This window comes from Macaca nemestrina, chromosome 2 (genome assembly GCF_043159975.1).
Source record: "Macaca nemestrina isolate mMacNem1 chromosome 2, mMacNem.hap1, whole genome shotgun sequence".
NCBI classification, from domain to species: Eukaryota; Metazoa; Chordata; class Mammalia; order Primates; family Cercopithecidae; genus Macaca; species Macaca nemestrina.
The window spans coordinates 33,484,135-33,505,677 of record NC_092126.1 but is presented as its reverse complement, the minus strand read 5'-3'; the positions used below and the strand labels follow the sequence as shown (position 1 = coordinate 33,505,677).

The window sequence follows — 21,543 nt, the reverse complement described above, 5'->3', positions numbered from 1 at the left end:
GTGAGCCACCATGCCTGGCCTGGAATCTATCTATGTTAACACATCTAGTTTATTAATTTTCATTGTTGCATCCATTGTCTTGTTAATGGGCATTTATGTTTCTATTTTTTCCTACTATAACAGTGCTTCAAATAATATTCTTAAATATGTATGTGGGAGAGTTTCTCTAGAGATAGATGTAGAAGCGGAGTTTCTGGGGTACAGAGTCTCCTATATCTTCAACTATGCCAGATACTACCAAATTACTCTCTGATGTGGTTGCATATTTTTAAACATTTTGTTGTGTGTATTTAAGGTGTAGAGCATGATGTATGAGGTACACACAGATAATAAAATGGTTACTATAGTGAAACAACTTAACATATCCATCATCTCACATAGTTACACATTTTTTTCTGTGTATGGCAAGAGCAGCTAAAATGTACTAATTTAGCAAAAATCCCAAAAATAATACAATATTATTGACTATAGTCCTCATATTGTACATTAGATCTCTAGACTTGGGCATCCTACGTATCTACTACTTTGTATCCTTTAACTTACATCTCCCCATTTCCTCTCTCCTCCTAACCCCCCATCTTTGGTAAACCCCTGTTTTATTCTCCATCTCTGTGTATTTAACTTTTGAAAAAAAGATTCTACATATAAGTGAGATCATGCAATATTTTGCTTTTTGTGTCCATTCAGTTTCATTTGGCATAATGTCCTCCAGGTTCATCCATGTTGTTGCAAACGGCAGGATCTCCTCCTTTTTTAAGGCTAAATGATATTTCGTTATATGTATAATGTTATATTTAACAGTTTATTTTAAATTTGAACCTGTTAAATTTAATTTTGAAGATTTTTATTTTCAAATCACTTTAATTTGATCATTATACATCATGTATCAAATTAGAGTTATTAGCATATCCATCACCACAAAAATGTATCCTTTCTTTGTGATGGGAACATTCAAAATTCTCTCTTCTGTCTACTTGAAAATATAAAATAAATTATTGTTAACTATAGTCACCCTACAGTGTTATAGAACACTAGAACCTATTCTTCTATCTAGCTGTAGTTTTGCCTCTGTTAACCAACGTCTCCCTATTCCCACTTCCAACTCTTTCTCAGCTTCTAGTAACCACTTTTCTACTTTTTACTATTATGAGTTTCACTTTTCAGCTTCCGCATATGAGTGCCAACATGTGGTGTTTATCTTAGTGGGCCGAACTTACTGCATTTAACATAGTGTCCTCCAGGCTCATCCATGTTGTTGTGAGTGACAGGATTGCATTCTTTTTAATGACTGAATAGTATCCCATTATGCAGACATACTTCATTTTCTTTATTCATCTATTGATGGACATTTAGGTTGATTCTATATCTTGGCTATTGTGGATAGTACTGCAGTAAACATAGGGATGCAGATGTCTCTTCAATATACTGATTTCCTTTTCTTTGGATATATATCCAGTAATTAGATTGCTGGATCACATGGTAGTTCTATTTTTAGATTTTTGTGGAATACTGCTTTTCATAATGGCTGTACTGTTACATTCCCACCAATAGAGTACAAGGGTTTCCTTTTATCTGCATCCTTCCTAGCATTTGTTATTTTTGTCTTTTTGGTAATAGCCATTCTAACTGGGGTGAGAATGTGGTTTTCATTTGCATTTCCCCGATGAACAGTGATGTTGAAGCATTTTTTCATATATGGGTTGGCCATTTGTATTTCTTCTTCTGAAAAATGTCTATTCAGATCATTTGCCCATTTTAAAATCAGACTAATATATTTTTAGCGTTGAGTTTTCCATTCCTTGTATATTCTGGATATTAATCCCCTTGTCAGGTGAATAGTTTGCCAGTGTTTTATTCCCTTCTGCAGGTTGTATTTCACTCTGCTGATTGTTTCCTTTGCTCTGCGGAGACTTTTTAGCTTTATATAATCCTATTTGTCTATTTTTGCTTTTCTTGTCTGCTTTTGAAGTCTTATCTATAAAATCTTTATGCAAACCAATGCTATGAAGCATTTCCCCTATGTTTTCTTCTTATAGTTTCGGGTCTTATGTTCAATTATTTAATTCATTTTTAGTTAATTTTTGTATATGGTGAGAAATAGGGGTCTAGTTTCATTCTTTAGCATATGAATATCCAGTTTCTCCAGCACCATTTGTTGAAGAGATTGTTTTTCCCCCAACGCATGTTCTTGGTGCCTTTATCAAAAATCAGTTGACTGTATGTATGTGGATTTATTTCTCAGTTCTTTAGTTTGTTGGATTGGTCTGTGTGTCTGTTTTTATACCACTACTGTGCCGTTTTGGTTACTACAGTTTTATAGCGTATTTTGAAGTCAGGTAGTGCAGTGCCTCCAGCTTTGTTCTTTTCACTCAGTATTGCTTTTATTGCTGTGGCTCTTTGGGGTCTTTTGCAGTTCCATATGAATTTTAGGATTTTTTTTCTGTTTCTGTGAAGAATGTCTTTGGTGTTTTGATAGGGATTGCACTGAATCTGTAGATTGCTTTGGGTAATATGGTCATTAGGTTGTTTCTACATCTTGGCTATTGTGAACAATGCTGCAATGAACATGGGTGTACAGATATTTTTATGAGGTGATGATTTCATTTCCTTTATGGATATACCCAGAAGAAGGATTATTGGTTCATATAGTAGCTTCTTTTTTTTTTGAGACAGAGTCTTGCTCTGTTGCCCAGGTTGAAGTGTAGTGGCATGGATTTCAGCTCATTGCAACCTCTGCCTCCCAGGTTCAAGTGATTCTCCTGCTTCAGCCTCCTGAGTAGCTGGGATTACAGGCGCACGCCACCATGCCCAGCTAGTTTTTGTATTTGGGGGTAGAGCTGGGGTTTCACTGTGTTGGCCAGGCCTTGAACTCCTGGCCTCAAGTGATCCACCTGCCTCAGCCTCCCAAAGTGTGAGGATTATAGGTGTGAGCCATGGTACCCAACCAGTAGCTCTATTTTTAATTTCTTTAAGAACCTCCACAATATTTTTCATAATGGCTGTATTGATGTGGTTACATTAATTTACATTTCCACCAGAAGGGGTTCAAAATTCCTTTTTCCCTATTTCTGGTGTATCATACCTTCTAATTTTTGCCAACCTGATAGATATGAAATGGTAACTCATTGATGTTTTAATTTTTATTTGCTTGATTACTAAAGAAGTTGAATACCTTTTTATATACTTATTGGCCATTCTTTCTTTTTCTTCTGTGAGTTGTTGGGCAGTGTTCTTCAAATTGCTGAAGGATGATCAATGTAATGAGAAAAGTTGGAGATAGAAGGTCACTTACACACTGGCACAGATTTCCAGGAGTCCTCACTAGCCTCCTCCCCAGCTTACATCTTTATCTTAAATCTGTGTGTCTCTTCACTGTTCCTCCTGTGCATTTATTGTGAGGTATCTGAGAGAATAATATGGGGCAGATGAACTACAATAAGGAGGAAAGATAATAAGGAAATAAGCTCAAAATTAAGAATAAAAAGAAATAGAGACTGCAATCTATTGGGCTTTAGCATGATAAAATCCCTATTTTGTTCATTGGATTGAGAAGAACACTAGTTTAATATTTTACTAAGGAACTAGAAAGAGAATCATAGAATTTAGATTTTAGACTTTGTCTTTATATTTTGTAACTTTGCTTTTTAGAGTCTCCACCTCTTTCATGGCCTCTGAAGGTATATCTTTGGTGTTTGAGGAAGATGAATAGATTATTGTCTGAGGTGGGTTGTATATAGTTAAGAATAGGGGAAGGGGGTTCTAGGTGTAATTGCTGGTTCTGTCACTTACTAGCTTTGACAACTTGAAAATTTGTGTAACCATTCCAGATTTCATTTCCTCAAGATAACAAATAGCACCTACTTTATAGGGCTGAAGTAATGATTAATGGAGTAATATATGTAAGTAGTAAGAACAATGCTTAGAATATAGTAACTACTCAATGTCAGTTACAATTATCATCTTGAAAAATAACACATAAATGAAAATATACTATATAAATGCAGATTCTTATCTTGAGTGGAGAATTCTGAAAGTTCATATGACATTCCTAGAAGTAGATATATATTTTTTTCATGGTTGATAGGAAAACCGGTAACTTTAGGGTAGTTTATGTGGAAATGATTTCATCCTGGTGTTGCAGAAAAGATGACTATGTTACGAAAGCATTAATCTATTCATTCATCCATCCACTCATCAATCATTTATTAGAGACCTGCTACGTGCCATGAATGCCCTGTGCAAGAAAATGGAGGAAATAAAAAGTTAAATGATACTTAGTATCTGTTATTAAGGAGGTGAGTAGGAGAAATAGCCACATGAGTAAATTTATTAATTTAACAAATTTTAGAACAGTAAGAGCACAGAGTAGGGAGTTGCCAATTCTATAAGAATATATTAGGAAAGCTTCTATAGAGATATAAGTTATGAGGAAAGGAGACCTTCTGGTGCCTTTAAAATTCCACCAGGTAGTTGCTATTGGACTAAGCCAAGGGGGTACTTCATGGCTATAGGTGGTATTGGAGAGGAGAGGCCTGGGAATAATGTCAAACCAAGAGGGTGTTTAAACCAAGTATTCTGTGGATTCATTGCCAGGAAAGAAATGCAAGGTGGTCACTGGAAGGTTCCAAAGTCATGACCAGGAATATGAAACATGGTCAAGTTCAAGGCAGGACCAAGGCCCACTTGGAAAATAATCAGTGAAGTTGGAAGTTCAGCCCAGAGAAACAAAAGGAAGTTTGTTTTTCAGATCTAGCTGGAGATTTAGGCTCATTCAGTCAATGAACCTCTTTGGCTATGCTTATTATCAGCCGTGGGGTAGTGTGAAGTTAATTCAAGGAACTCTGCCAAGCTGAGCAGATGCTGCCTAATTTGCCAGCTCATAAGTCTGGTTTTCTGGTTATTTTTCCTCTTTATTCTAGTTCATGTGGGTACTCTTATCTTTAGCACAGTTTTTCTGTGTCCTGAAAGTTTTTAAATCCTCCTTAAAAAGAGATCTGTTTCCATTGAGTTATATTCAGGCAGTAAAATACATAACTTATCTGTATTATGTGCAATATATCCTATGGAAATTGTGTTTACTAGGGTAGATATAAAATTACATCATCCTGCTTAAGGGCTTAATGAAGGATTCCAGGAGAAGGTGACCAAACTGATGATTCAATGTTGAGGGTGGCCCAAAAGAGAAAGGTGCTCACTGTCGCAGCTACTGGATTAATGGGCCAGATTTAAATGCTGAAAATATGTCCAGTGCTGACGTTTGTCACCAAATGCATGCCAGAACAGTGGCCCACTTGGCAAATAACCTACATCCTATGCCTTGCCTTTCTACTTGTGCTATTAATTTGCTTTCCGTGGATCAATGACTACAAAGTGTGAATCAGTCTCTACAGGAATGGCCAGCTTGCTGGCAGGGCAGTAGCTCTTCTGTAACTTTGCCAAAGTTCACAACTGGGAAGAGATAATTAAATCCAAGCACGAAGCTCAGACATCTTTGAAAGCTTCCCATAAGGTTACCTTCTGCTTCAGGTTTTGAGGCTGAATTCAAAGGTCATCCTCTGAAAAGTCAGAAACCATCCAAACTGACCACATTTAAAATACTATTACTAATGAAATTCCCAGAGAGCTTTCTTATTAACTCAAGGAACACCTGTTTGTCTCTCTGCATATCCCCTTAGTAAATTACTTTTGCCCCTAGACAAAGATATCTTCTGTCACCCCGCCAAGTCCTTACCTACACACTGGATCTACATCAAGAGAAGAACACAGATGGATAGTAATTGCTGCCATAAGAAAGCTCAGCCTTCCTGAATATGGGGAAATTAGCTTCTTTGTGGGTTAGGTCTTTCCTGGAATCCATAGCCAGGCATAAGACAGAGGTTCCCTGAATCTGAGATACTAAACTGGGAAGGAAGAACCTTGCTCACACACTAAGGATAGTCTTAAAGTCTATCTCGAATATTCACCCGCAGTGGGGAAGCTTAGGAGGGACTAGAGAGGCCAGCCTAATCTGTATAAGTCCTATGACCTGACAGATGAAGGCAAGTTGTGTGTGGGTAGGTGCCAGGGGGCAACGGAGAGGCATGGTCTGGTATTCAATAGGGTTGAATGAGAATCCAATACAAAGAGGAGCATTTAAGTTAATGTCATGAGCAGGTGTGTGAGAGGACATTATGGGCAAATCTTGAGACATGCTATGGCCAGTTATCTGTCTTCCTTTGTCCTATGTGGGGCAATGCATAGGAGAGTCAGACCCATTCGAAGGGACAAGTGTGGAATGTGTTTTTTTTGTTTTTTGTTTTGTTTTGTTTTGTTTTTTTCCGAGACGGAGTCTTGCTCTGTCGCCCGGGCTGGAGTGCAGTGGCCGGATCTCAGCTCACTGCAAGCTCCGCCTCCCGGGTTTAGGCCATTCTCCTGCCTCAGCCTCTCCAGTAGCTGGGACTACAGGTGCCTGCCACTTCGCCCGGCTAGTTTTTTGTATTTTTTGTAGAGATGGGGTTTCACCAGGTTAGCCAGGATGGTCTCGATCTTCTGACCTCGTGATCTGCCCATCTCGGCCTCCCAAAGTGCTGGGATTACAGGCTTGAGCCACCGCACCCGGCCGGGATGTGTTTTGACTCTCTTTGTTCAATTTGCTTTACATGTTCTGGTAGATCCTGTTTCCAAAGTGTAAGGCAGCATCCCATGACTGTCCTTTCAGCCACTCCTTTCTTAGTGAACCAAACACTGAAGTGAGATTTGATGTGCCCAGGAACCCACTGCATCTTCTCAATCTTGGTTCACCGGGGCTAGGCACTGAAATATGGGACTAAGGATAGGAGCTTTGTGGGCAGCAGAGAATAGTAAAAATTTTGTGGATACATATGGAAGGGAAGGTGGGTATTACAGTACAGGTGATGGGGCAGATGATCTCTGTCATCTAGTAGTCCTAGCAGAGGTCATCTTGTCCTTGGTATGAGTGAGACGTTAACAATGGGAGGGGAGTCAGATGGACGACAGCGCTTTGAATTTCTGGATGCTTTTGGCATGTAGCTCTTCTTGAACTATAGGTACCTCATCTTAGTACAGAATGGATCCTAATTATTGTGAAAGGTAAGATTCTAGATGAGGGGCTACTGTGAATCATATCCAAATGCCATGATAACTAGATCAGCCTTTGACTGTAGGAGTGTTGTCTCAGCAACTATAGACATGGTGAACTTTGAACCTAGATTTTCTGCTCTATCTGATAAATGGTCTATAGGAGGTGGGAAGTGGAAAGGCAAATGAATTTGTTTGAGATTTTTTGTGTAGAGCCCTATAAAATAGAAATAGGCTATCAAAATCAAACAGTGTGTGGTTGGCTCTTCTATGAAGAGGGGTAAGTTCCCTGAGAGGAGGACAACGGTAGAGAGGGGACATATACATTTTCTTGAGGATATTCACAAGCAGGATAGTGTCCTTGTATGAGGAGGGGACAGTCTGAAATGAAGTGCACTGCCACAATATTTCATTTAGATTTAGAGTTGGGAACAGCTATATCGTCTTGGCTTATTTCTCTCAAAGTCTCTGTTGACTGGGTTTAATCAGTTATCCAGGGTAGTTCTAGGATGACGGTATTTCAGATTGTGAAACAAAACAGGTCATCCTACTAGATTAGTGGCCTTTGCAACCCTTGACCCCTGGGCCTCATCTGCATAGCTCTGAGCTCTAGCAGGAGCTACTGCATCATCTTTGTCACCTGAAACTGGGGAGGGATAGCCAGAGATCTTGTGCCAAAGTGTCCTAGGCCTGGTGCCCTCACTTTGCCATCTATTTTAGTTTGAGTTTTCTGCCTGGTGGGGCCAGAGCCAGGAAGGGAGGAGCCAGGGATTCTACCTCAGGCTGTCAAGCACATATATCCTAGTCTGGGCCCACATAGCAGTTCTATTGCCATCAATCAAAGAACACTCACATCGGAATTTTGTGATGCCAGAATTTGTGAACAGATGAGATGGTCATCTATGTCCTGTGAATCATCAAATCATCTGGGGAGTTTTGTGTGTGTGTGTTGTGTGTGTGTGTGTGTGTGTGTGTGTGTTGTTTTGTTTTGGTTTGGTTTTGGAGATGGAGTCTCACTTTGTCACCTAGGCTGGAGTGCAGTGGCATGATCTTGGCTCATTGCAACCTCCGCCTCCCCGATTCAAGCGATTCTCTTGCCTCAGTCTCCCGAGTAGCTGGGACTACAGGTGCCCACCACCACACCCAGCTAATTTTTGTATTTTTAGTAGAGACAAGCTTTCACCATGTTGGCCAGGCTGGTCTCGAACTCCTGACCTTAAGTGACCCACCTGACTCGACCTCCCAAAGTGCTGGTCAAGGTTGTAGGTGCCCTGGAGGTCCAGCTTTCTGTGGGTCAGGGCCACCCGAAAAGCAAAGATCGAAGTGTGTTAAGTTGAGGCTGCTGCCCTATTTTATATACATCTAATTTCATATTCTTCTAGGTACTTATGGAGCCCTTGTTTCCTGTTTCCAGAGTACACCCCAGTGATAAGAAGTTGCCTTGGGATCCATTAGAGCTTACTTTTTCCTTAATTTTCCATTTTTATGGGTACATAATAAGTGTATACATTTATGAGTTACATGAAACATTTTGATACAGGCATACAATGCATAATAATCATATCAGGATAAATGGGGTACTCATCACCTCAAACATTTATCCTCTATGTTACAAAGAATTCAATCATACTCTTTTACATATTTTTAAATGTATAATTAAATTATTTTTTACTATAGTCACCCTGTTGTGCTAGCAAATACTAGGTCTCGTTCATTCTTTCTATCTTTTTGTATCCATTAACCAACCTACTTCCCTTGCACCCACCAAGCCTACTATCCTTCCCAGCCTTCGGTAACCATCCTTCTACTCCATCTCCATGAGGTCAATTGTTTTAGTTTTTAGCTCCCACAAATAAGTGAGAACATGTGAAGTTTGTCCTTCTGTGGCTAGCTTATTTTACTTCACATAATGACCTCTAGTTCCATCCATGTTGTTGCAAATGACAGAATCTCATTCTGTTTTATGGCTAAATAGTACTGCATTGTACATATGTACCAGTTTTCTTTATCCATTAATCTGTTGATGGACACTTAGTTTGTTCCAAATTCCAGCTACTGTGAATGGTACTGCAGTAAACACAGGAGTGCAAATATCTCTTTGATATACTGATTCTTTGGGGTATACACCTAGCAGTGGGATTGGTATGGATCATATGGTACTTCTATTTTTAGTTTTTTGAGGAACCTCCAAACTGTGTTGCATAGTGGTTGTACCAATTTACACTCTCAACTACAGTGTACCAGGCTTCCCTTTTATCTACATCTTTGCCAGCGTTTGTTATTGCCTGTCTTTGGATATAAGCCATTTTGACTAGGGTGAGATGATATTTCATTGTAGTTTTGATTTGCATTTCTCTGATGATCAATGATTTTGTGCACTTTTTCATATACCTGTCTGCCAACTGTATTTCTTCTTTTGAGAAATATATATTTAGATCTTTCACAAATTTTATAATCAGAGTATTATATATTTTTTTCCTATAGAGTTGCTTGAGTTTTTTATGTATTCTGGTTATTAATCCCTTGTCAGAAGAATAGTTTGCAAATACTTTCTCTCATTCTGTAGGTTGTCTCTTCACCTTATTGATTGTTTCCTTTGCTGTGCAGAAAGTTTTTAACTTGATGTGATACCATTTGTTCATTTTTGTTTTGGTGGGCTATGCATGTGGGGTATTACTCAAGAAATATTTGCCCAAACCAATGTATTAGAGAGTTTCCCCAGTGTTTTCTTGTATTGGTTTCATAGTTTGAGGTCTTAGATTTAAGTCATTAATCCATTTTGGTTTGATTTTTGTATATGCTGAGAGATAGAGGTCTAGTTTCATTCTTCTACGTATGGATATCCAGTCTTCCCAGCACCATTTCTTGAAGAGAGTGTGCCTTCCCCAGTGTATGTTCTTGGCACTTTTGTCAAGAATGAATTCACTATATGTGTGTGTACATATTTGTAAGTTCTGTTTTCTGTTCCGTTGGTCTATGTGTCTGTTTTTTATCCCAGTACTATGCGGTTTTGTTACTATATAATTTTTGTTCTTTTTGTTTAGGATAGCTTTGGCTATTCTGGATCTTTAGGGTTCCATATAAATTTTAGAATTTTTTTTTCCAGTTTTGTTCTTTTTGTTTAGGATAGCTTTGGCTATTCTGGATCTTTAGGGTTCCATATAAATTTTAGAATTTTTTTTCTATTTCTGTGAAAATGTCATTGGTATTTTGATAGGGATTACATTCAATCTGTAGATTGCTTTCGGTAGTATGGATATTTTAACAACACTGATTCTTCTATTTTATGAATATGGAATACCTTCCCATTTTTTGGTGTCCTCAATTTCTTTCATCAGTGTTTTATAGTTTATGTTATAGAGATGTTTCAATTCTTTTGTTGATTCCTAGGTTTTTACTTTTATTAAATGTGATAAAATTGACTATTATAAATAGGATTACTTTTTAAATTTCTTTTTCAGGTTGTTCACTGTTGGCATATAGAAATGCTACTGATTTTTGTATGTTGATTTTGTATCCTATGACTTTACTGAATTTGTTTATCAGTTCTAATATTTGTTTTATAGAGCCTTTAGGTTTTTCCAAATATAAGACCACGTCATCTGCAAACAAGGATAATTTGACTTCTGTCTTTCCATTTTTCGACGCCCTATATTTCTTTCACTTGTTTAATTGCTCTATCTAGGAGTTCCAGTATACAGTGGTGAAAGTGGAGATCCTTGTCATGTTCTTGATAGAGGAATGGCTTTCAGTTTTTCCTCATTCAGTATGATACTAGCTATGGGTCTATCATATATGGCTTTTATTATGTTGAGGTATTTTGCTTCCATACCCAGTTTTTTAAGGGTTTTTATCCTAAACAGATGTTGAATATGATCGAATGGTTTGTTAGCATCAATAGAAATGATCATATGGTTTTTGCCCTTCATTCGGTTAATATAACATATGGCATTGATTGATTTGCATATGGTAAACACTCTAGCATCCCTGTGATAAATACCACTTGGTCATGATGAATGATCTTTTGAATATGTTTTTGAATTCAGTTTGCTAGTATTTTGTTAAGAATTTTTGCATCAATATTCATCAGGGATGTTGGCCTGTAGCCTTCTTTTTTCGATGTGTTTTTGTCCGGTTTTGGTTACCAGTATAATACTGCCTCTTATAATGAATTTGAAAGTATTCCCTCCTCACCTACTTTTTGGAATAGTTTGAGTAGGATTGGTATTCGTTTAAATGTTTGGTAGAGGTAAGCAGTGAAGTCATCGGTTCCTGGGCTTTTCTTTGCTGGGAGACGTTTTATTATGGCTTTGATCTCATTATTTGCCATTGATCTGTTCGGATTTTGGATTTCTTCATGGTTCAATCTTGGTAGATTCTATGTGTTTAGGAATTTATCCACTTCTTCTAGATTTTTCAATTTATTGGCATAGAGGTGCTCATAGTAGCCACTAATGATCCTTTGAATTTCTGTGGTATCAGTTGTAATATTTCCTTTTCATCTCTGATTTTATTTGTGTCTTCTCTTTTTTGTTTGTTTGTTTGTTTGTTTGTTTTTGGTAGTCTGGCTAAGAGTTTGTCGATTTTGCTTATCTTTTCAAAAATCCAACTTTTTGTTCCATTGATCTTTTGTATTATTTATTTTGTTTCAATTTCCTTTATTTCTGGGCTGATTTTTATTTCTTTTCTTCTACTAATTTTGGGTTTGGTTTGCTCTTGCTTTCCTAGTTCTTTAAGATGCATCGTTGGGTTACTTGAAGTTTTTCTGCTTCTTTTTTTTTTTTTTTTTTTTTTTTTTAAGATGGAATCTCACTCTGTCGCCAGGCTGAAGTGCAGTGGCATGATCTTGGCTCACTGCAACCGCTGCCTCCTGGGTTCAAGTGATTCCCCTGCCTCAGCCTCCTGAGTAGGTGGGACTACAGGTGCATGCCACCATGCCTGGCTAATTTTTGTATTTTAGTAGAGATGGGGTTTCACCATGTTGGTCAGGCTAGTCTGGAACTCCTGACCTCATGATCCACCTGGCTCGGCCTCCGAAAGTTCTGGGATTATAGGTGTAAGCCACCGTGCCTGACCAGTTTTTCTTCTTTTCAACGTAGGCACTGACAGGTATGAACTCCCTTCTTAGGACTGCTTTCACTATATCCCGTAGGTTTTGGTATGTTGTGTTTCCATTTCATTTGTTTCATGAAATTTTCCAATTTCCTTCTTAATTTCTTCATTGACCCACTGGTCATTCAGGAGCATAATTTTTAAATTTCCATGTGTTTGTATAGTTTCCAAAATGCTTCTTGTCATTGTTTTCTAGTTTGTGTTCAGAGAAGATGCTTGATCCTATTTCATTTTTAAAAAATGTTTTAAGACTTGTTTTGTGACCTAACAATTGGTCTATGCTTGAGAATGATCCATGTGCTGAGAAAAAGAACATGTATTCTGGAGCTGTTGGACAAAATGTTCTGTAAATATCTATTAGGTAAATTTGGTATATAGTGCAGATTAAGTCTGATGTTTCTTTGTTGATTTTCTGTCTGAATAATCTGTCCAGTGCTGGAAATGGAGGTGCTACACTCTCCCAATATTATTGTATTGGAGTCCATCTCTCTCTTTAGCTCTAATAATAGTTGGTTTTTGTATCTGGGTGCCCCAGTGCTGGGTGCATATATATTTATAATTGTTATACCCTCTTGCTAAATTGACCCCTTCATCACTATATAACCTTCTTTGTCTCTTCTTACAGTTTTTGTCTTGAAATCTATTTTGTCTGATATAAGTATAGCTACTTCTGCTCTTTATTGGTTTCCATTGGCATGGAATATCGTTTTCCATCCCTTTATTTTCAGTCTTTCTGTATCTTTTTAGGTGAAGTGTATTTCTTATAGGCAAGGGATCATTGAGTCTTATTTTTTTATCCATTCAGCCACGATTTCTTTTGATTGGAGAGTTTACATTCAATGTTATTATTGATAAATAGCTTACTCCTGCCATTCTGTTATTTGTTTTCTGGTTGTTTTGTGATCTTCTCTTCCTTCTCTCCTTTCTTCCTGTCTTATTTTTAGTGAAGGTGATTTTTTTAGTGGTATGGTTTAATTTCTTGCTTCTGTGTGTGTGTATATATCCATTGTATGTTTTATTTTATTTTTTGTGAGCATGAGGCTTGAAAATACTAACATAACCCATTATTTTAAATAAAAGCCTTTAATAACTTAATCCCCACTTTTTAACTTTTTGTTGTTTCTATTCACATTGTATTGTACTGTCTATGTCTTGCATTGTTTTTGAAGTTATTATTTTTGACTGATTCATCTTTTAGTATTTCTATTTAAGATAAGAGTAGTTTACATACCATAATTATAGTGTTATACTAGTCTGTGTTTTTCTGTGTACTTACTATTACCAGTGAGTTTTGTACTTCAGATGATTTCGTATTGCTCATTAGTGTCCTTTACTTTCTGTACTCCCTTTAGCATTTCTTGTAGGATAGGTCTGGCGTTGATGAAAAATCCCTCAGCTTTGGTTTGTCTGGAAAAGCCTTTATTTCTCCTTCATGCTTGAAGGATATACTATTGGATATACTATTCTAGGATAAAAGTTTTTCCTTCAACACTTTAAATATGTTATGCTACTCTCCTGCCCTGTAAGGTTTCCACTCAAAAGTCTGCTGCCGGCCGGGTGTGGTGGCTCACGCCTGTAACCCCAGCACTTTGGGAGGCCGAGGCAGGCGGATCACTAGGTCAGGAGATCGAGACCATCCTGGGTAACACGGTGAAACCCTGTGTCTGCTAAAAATACAAAAAAATTAGCTGGGCTTGGTGGCGGGCGCCTGTAGTCCCAGTTACTCCGGAGGCTGAGGCAGGAGAATGGCATGAACCCAGGAGGCAGAGTTTGCAGTGAGCCTAGATCGCGCCACTGCACTCCAGCCTGGGTGACAGAGCGAGACTCTGATTCAAAAAAAAAAAAAAAAGTCTGCTGCCAGATGTACTGGAGCACCACTGTATGTTATTTATTTATTTTCTCTTGCTGCTTTTAGGATCTTTCCTTTATCCTTGACCTTTGGGAGTTTGATTATTAAATGCCTTGAGGTAGTCTTCTTTGAGTTAAATATCCCTGGTGTTCTCTAACCTTTTTGTATTGAATGTTGACATCTTTCTCTAGATTTGAGAAGTTCTGAGATATTATCCCTTTGAATAAACTTTCTACTCCTATCTATTTCTCTATCTACTCCTTAAGGCCAATAATTCTTGGATTTGCCCTTTTGAGACTATTTTCTAGATGTTAGAGGTGCGCTTCATTCTTTTTTTATTCTTTTTTCTTTTGTCTCCTCTGACTGTCTATTTTCAAGTAGCCTGTCTTCAAACTAATTCTACTTGATCAATGCTGCTGTTAAAAGACTCTGAGGCAATTTTCAGTATGTCAATTGTATATTTCAACTCCAGAATTTCTTCTTGATTCTTTTTAATTCAATGTTTACTAAATTTATCTGATAGAATTCTGAATTCCTTCTCTGTGTTATCTTGAATTTCTTGGAATTCTCTGTTTGAAAGGTCACATATCTCTATTTCTCCTGGATTTGTACCTGGTGCCTTATTTTGTTTGTTTGGTGAGGTCACTTTTTTTGCATGGTCTTGATGCTTATGGATGTTCATCAGTGTCTGGGCATTGAAGACTCCAGTATTTATTGTAGCCTTCACAGTCTGGGAATGTTTGTACCCATCCTCCTCGGGAAGGCTTTCTAGGTATTTGAAAGGATTTGTTGTGATCTAATTTGTATCTGCATTAGGGGTCACCCCAAGCTCAGTAATATTGTGGTTCTTATAGATAGTAGAGATATTGCTTTAGTGGTAATGGATAAAATCCAGAAGAATTCTCTGGATCACCAGGCAGAGACTCTTGTTCTCATCCTTTACTTTCTCCCTAACAGAGTCTCCCTCTCTGTGCTAAGCCACCTGTAACTGCGAGTGGAGTGACACAAGCACTCCTGTGGCCTTCACCACTAGGACTGCACTGGGTCATATCTGAAGCCAGCACAGCACTGGGTCTTGCCAAAGCCCACACTAGCTACTACTTGGCTACCACTTACGTTTGCTCACAGCCCTAGGGCTCTACCATTAGCAGGTGGCAAAGTCAGCCAGGCTTGTGTCCTTCCCTTCATGATAGCAAATTCCCACAGGCTTAGGGTGCATACAGAGATTCCATGCAGGAGCTAGGGACTAGAGTCAAAAACCTTAGAAATGTATCCAGTGTTCTATTAGATTGCAGCTGAGTTGGCACGCAAACCATGAGACACAGTCCTTCCTACTCTTCCCTTCCATTTCCATGGGCAAAGGAGCCTCACCCTGTAGCCACTACCACCACAGGCCCACGGGGAGTACTAACAGGCTACTGCTGACGTTCACTTATGGACCAAGCACTATTCAGTCAGTTTGTGGTAAATGCTGCCAGGCCTAGGACTCACCCTTAAGGGAAGTGTACTCTCCCGTGGTCCAGGGTGGGTCCAGAAATGCCATCCAAGAGCCAAGGCCTATAATTGGGAACCCCAAGAGCCTGCTTGGTACTCTACCTGACTGTGGCTGAGCTGGCACCTAATGTGCAAACTAAGTCCCCTTTAGTTTTCCTTCTGTTTTTCTCAAGCAGAAGGAGTCTCTCACTATAGCCACTACACTTGGGAATGTGCTGGGTCTCACCTGAATCCAGCTCATCTCAGAGTCTCACTCAAGGCCCCTGGCATACTACCTGGGTGTCACTGTTGGTTATTCAGGGCTGAAGGGCTGCTTAGTTAGAAGGTGATGGATCCTGCCAGGACTGGGTCCTTCCCTTCAAGGCAGTGGGTTCCCTTCTTACCCAGGGTGTGTCTCAACATGTTGTCTGGGAGCTAGGGCCTGGAATGGGGGGTCTTACGACTCTGACCAGTGCCCTATCCTACTGTGGCTGAGTTGGTGCAATATGCATGACAAAGTCCTCTTTACTCTCCCCTCTTTTCTCCTCAAACAGAAGGAAGGAGTCACTTTTGAAACATGAGCTGTGCTGCCTAAGTTTATGGGAGGAGTAGCACAAGCACTCTCATAGCCACTTCGGCCGGCTTCTTAGTAGGTGGTGTACCCCTCAAGTCCACTGGTTATGAAACCAGCTCAGCACTATTACTCTCCTAGGGGTTGCCGTCCTTGTGGCCTAGACTGTCTTGCAAGTTTATTAGGGCTCCAGCTCACTTTAGCCCTCGGTGATGAGGCTTGCTGAAACTCAAGTTCTGACCACTGGGATGGGTAATTTCCCTCTGGCTAGGGCTCATCTACATGTTCCTTCCTTCAGCACACACTGGCTGACTTCAGCTGGGTTTTGCTTTCTGCTGTGATAGGACACCACTGCGTTGAATGCAAAGTCTCACAATCGCTGCTCTTTCTCTCTTGCAAGTGCACAGATTCTTTCTCTGTACCATGTAGCCACTGCCAGGGGGATGGGGGAGGAGTGGCAAGGGCGATTTAAGACTGTCTTTACTACTCCCTTTGATGCCTCTTTCAGTGACATGAAGTTCAAACCTGGTACTGTGAATGCCCGCCTGATTTTTGGTACTTAGGAAGGTGTTTTTTGGGTGTAGGTCGTTGGTAAATTTGGTGTTGCTGTTGTGGGGGACAATCAGTGTGGAGCCTTCTATTCAGCCATCTTCCATTAGAGCTCATTTGTAATGGGCATGTGGGTTAGGGGGACAGCTCCTCAGCTTCCTGGTCTGATGATATTTCCTAGTGGTTATCAAAAGCCTGATGTTCCAAGAAGCTATCTTTGGTTTAGACATGGAGGTGGGTAACTGCCATCCTTAGTTTCATAAGAATGTGTTGTCATTTACATCTGAGGTTAGAATTCAACAAGGTACAGGACATTCCTAACCAATTTCCCTCTTAACTGGCCAGGTGAGGTCAAATAAACAGTGAGATGAAAAAAGTGAACAATAAGTTTATATAGTCAGAGGAAGTAGTAGTTATAGTGGAGATGTTGGTGATGATGGTGATGTCGGTCATCTGGGTAACACTGATGCAGCCACTGACAAATGCCTGTGATGACAGTTAGTGCCTGAGGCTGGCTTTTAGTTGATCTTTTTCACATGATAGGTGGGTGAGTCAGCTACTTTGAAAAGGCTAAGAACAGAGTGGACATGTATAAATCAAAATTTTATAACTTAAATATTTCCACTTTGATTCATACTATAATTTCAGAGACATTCAATCTTTATTTCGGAATGACCTTTCATTGTCAGTGATGGAGTATTTTAGCCTTAAGTTACAATGCCCTGTTGCCTCTGTAACATACAGTTATTTTGTAAAGAAATTCCTAAATGATTACTGGAACTTATATTTAAACTATCATTTTGTAAAGAGTAATTGTCATATTTGACATATTTCTATTTTTCATCAGATGAAATTTTCTTACACTGAGAGGTCCAAAAGAAATATACTATACTATCCCAAGGCTACATAACTTATGAGGAATAAATTTAACAGGATTAAGAGGTAACTTATTTGTATATTCCATTTTTTTCCTTTGGGTGTTGACAGTTTATTCATTTAGGAAATGAAAATAAATAGCAAAAAAGTGATAATGATAGTCTAGATATTAAAATGAGAAAAATAACATTTTGTAGCTACATGAAAATTATTCTCACTGGAGTTTAAAATGCTGAAGAGAATAACAGAATTATTCTCTTATCGATGAGAATAATTTCATTTAAAGCCAATAAAAATATATATTCCATCACAAGCTCTCCACTGTAAATGTAAATCAGATATACTACGCAATAAATCTCTAAACAACCCACTCCAATAATTAAAATTGTTTTATTTTCCTTTTTAGTATATTTTGTGATCATCATCCTGCTATTTTTTTTTTTTTTTTTTTTTTTTTGCTGAGCAATATTATATGCCTGGTCCCATGCTGGACTTTTATATATATGATCCCTTTTAATGCTCACAACAACCCTATGTGGCATCTGTAATTGCCTCTGCTTTACAGATAGAGAAACTGAGACTCAAGAGATTTTAAACAACTCATCCAAGGACAGTGGTGCACACAGGAATTACCCGAGGTCTAAGATCATGTTCTCAAATATTGCACGATATTTGCCCACAAACATATGTAATTTTCACAGAGTATCTGAAGTAATTTTAAAAAAATTCCCGTAGCTGTTTTATTTATAGTAATATTATATCACAAACGTTTTCCGTATTTGCCACATAACTTCTTAATCAGACATCCTGTGCACATTTGCTCTGAGCTGCCACAGGGGTACACTGCCCTCTAGTGGAATTCTATTCTTAAAAAAATTTTGCCCTCTTTCTGCCCTCAGGATAAAAAGTTGTTTTCTTGTTGCATAACTATGTATTGTTACTGCTTTATTTTAAACATGATAAAGTGTTAAAAGGTCTTTTATCTTGTATTCTTTAATGTAGAGAGATATGATTATTCCTATTTTGGGGGGTATGTGGAAAATAAATCGAACCTCAGAGAAGTTCAGAAATATACTTTATGAAAGAATTCATTGTTCCTGGCATTGAAATAAACATGGCGCCACTATTTCCTGAAGTTAACAGGATATTTAAAGCATCTCTCCTAAAATTACATTTAAAGGCTTGAGGATATGTCAAATTGTGTTAGGACCAGCACTGAAAGACAAAGTAGACTCCCCTGGGATCCATAAATAACTTAGAAATATATTTAAAACACAAGAAATTCAAATAGACCAGAATTTGTTTTTGCCTGAGCTCACGTTAATTCCTCATTTTTAAATATGTTTTTTTGTTTCTTTTTCTTTCTTTTTTTCTTTTTTTTTTTTTTTGAGACAGAGTCTCACTCTGTTGCCCAGGCTGGAGTACTGTGGTGTGAATCTCGGCTCACTGCAACCTCTGCCTCCCAGGTTCAAAGGATTCACCTGCCTCAGCCTCCCAAGTAGTTGAGACTACAGGTGGGGGCCACCATGCCTGGATAATTTTTGTATTTTTTTATAGTAGAGACGGGGTTTCACCATTTTGCTCTGGCTGGTCTCAAATTCCTGGCCTCAAGTGATCCACCCACCTCGGCCTCCGAAAATGCTGGAATTAGAGGCGTGAGCCACCCACGTATGGCCTAGTTTTTAATATGTTTCTAATGAATCTTTTTCACTTTAATATTGTTAAAAATCCTCACAGTATTAAAATGCTTAATTGGATAGCTTTGTTTTAATTAGGAAGGACTTTGGTTAATATCGCATTGTTTTAGAGACAGCAACAGGGATAATGTTTTTTGTTTTGTTTTGTTTTTAGTGAATTAGGCCATTATTTCTGCTACTGTTCATCAAAAAAGAGCCCTGGGCAAAACTGCTGATGCTATCACATGGAAAAGGGCTGACATGAGTTGTAATTGCTTTGTGTGCAGCCAGTGGAACATGCTGTGGGGGGGAGGGGAAACCCCTTCAGCTTCATCTTTATAGAAAGCCCGATCTTCTTGTGCTTAGTGAATGACCAATTTGAAAAAGGAGAAGCAGCAAAGACAGGGTTATATGGCACGTATAACACTTAATAAAAGACAGAATCGTACAAGGCTTCCTAAGGAAACGATATTAATATCTCTTTGTGCTCTACGTTAAAATTGTTTATTTTCTTTGAGGTTAGGTTTCAGGACAGGTAAGAAGATGGTTAAAACGAACATAAAGCAATTTTTAAGACAAATACTCTTCCAAGTACTACACAAATAAGTTACCCACACAAGGTTAAAAAAAGACGATGGCAAAATGCCTTCTCAGTGTAGAAATGTAGGATAGGTAAAAATCATGGATTATGTATACTGATAAACTCTTTTGTTCACTGAGAATTGACATTCAGCATATAACATACAAAATGAAAATTTGCCTAGGCAATGATCTTTGCTATTATAGACCATGCCATATATAAATACCAAATTGCAAATAAAATTTTATACTTAGAAGACTTCTAGGATGTTGATGTTTTCTATAGGTTCCTCCCCCTACAGTTTAATTATTCTAAATACTTGTAGAGTGTTAATATTATAAGGTAGGATTTCTCAACCTCTATTATGTTACCGATAATTCTGTGTGTGTGTGTGTGTGTGTGTGTGTGTGTGTGTGTGTGTATGTGTATGTGCTGCTTTTCTGTGAATTGTAGAAAATTTAGCATCATCCCTGGCCTCTAAGGCTAGATGCCAGTAGCAAACACTACCTGTACCCCATATGACAATCAAAAATGTCTCTGGACATTGCCAATAAAATCAAAACACTTGTATATATGGCATGGCTGTTCATTAAAGAGATGAGATAATGGTATAGTATTACAGATTGTGTTTTTCAAAGATGACTGCCTCAACATATATATATGAGATATATATGATAAATATATATGATAAAGACATATATCTCATATATACATATATCTGAGATAAATATATATATCTCATATATATATATATGAAATCTCACTTGCTTTTCATATAATGTGACCTTGACATGCATCAGTTGAAAGGTGTGTGTGTTGGGGAGAGGGTATCTATGCTCCTTTCTCTTGAACCGGGGTGTAACTTTGTAACTGTCTCACCCAATATAAGGTCTATCACTGAAGCTAGGTTATAAAAGGCAACGCTGCTTCTACCTGGATGTCTCTCTCTGGATGCTTGTCCTAGGAACCCATCCAGAATGTTGTGAGGAAGCCTAGGTTGCAGGAAGAGGTTATGTGTGAATATTCTGGCCAACAATCCTAGCTAGGCCTCCACCACAGCCAGCACTGACCTGTATATGAATACGAGGGCCTCCAGATAATTCCAACCTCTAGTCTTCAAGGCTTCAGCTAAGGACCCAGAAGTCATGGAGCAGAGGCAAGCTGTCCCAGTCTAATTCCAGATCCACAGAAATAGACAGACAATAAATTTTTAAAATTACTTTCAACTACTAAGTTTTGGGGTAATTGCTTATACAGCAAAATATAGCTAAAATATACAGTTTGAATCAGAGTTCAATTATGTGTGTATATATAATATGTATATTATATATGTAATATTTTAAATAAGGAGAGTCTAACATTATTGATTAGGATTAAGATTGGCCCATAATACTGATTTTACCCCATCCTTCTCCACAACGTGCAAGCATTCCAAAAGGAGAAAGAATCTCAGTCTTCCCGAGTTCCATTAAAAACAAAACTAAATGACTAAAAACAACCATACTCATCCCATAAGTACCAGGTCGTTCCCCCATACCACTACTTTATCACTAGCGCACAAAACATCATATTGATTTATGATACGGCAAGCACTGTCAAACTGAATCAATTAACATTTTAGGGCCATTTCATTCCTATAAGCAAACTATATTCAGCTGCTAGAAACACATGAACTAAAGGCCATGGATTTGGTTTTATTTTTCAAGCCACATGGGCATACCCACCTGCTACAAACAAGAGGCCTGTAAAGGTCAGACTATAATAAAAAAGCCATCTCCAG

General features: G+C 38.3%; 1 long non-coding RNA gene across 1 annotated transcript in view; it reads right to left on the bottom strand.

Annotated features, from left to right (window-relative positions):
* The window catches only part of LOC139361746 (uncharacterized), a 36,530-nt gene that overhangs the window by 9,169 nt on the left and 5,818 nt on the right, over positions 1 to 21,543 (bottom strand). Inside the window, exon 2 of the long non-coding RNA XR_011619338.1 lies at positions 20,834 to 20,934. This is a non-coding gene — a long non-coding RNA (uncharacterized lncRNA). The remainder of the gene's footprint in view (positions 1 to 20,833; positions 20,935 to 21,543) is intronic.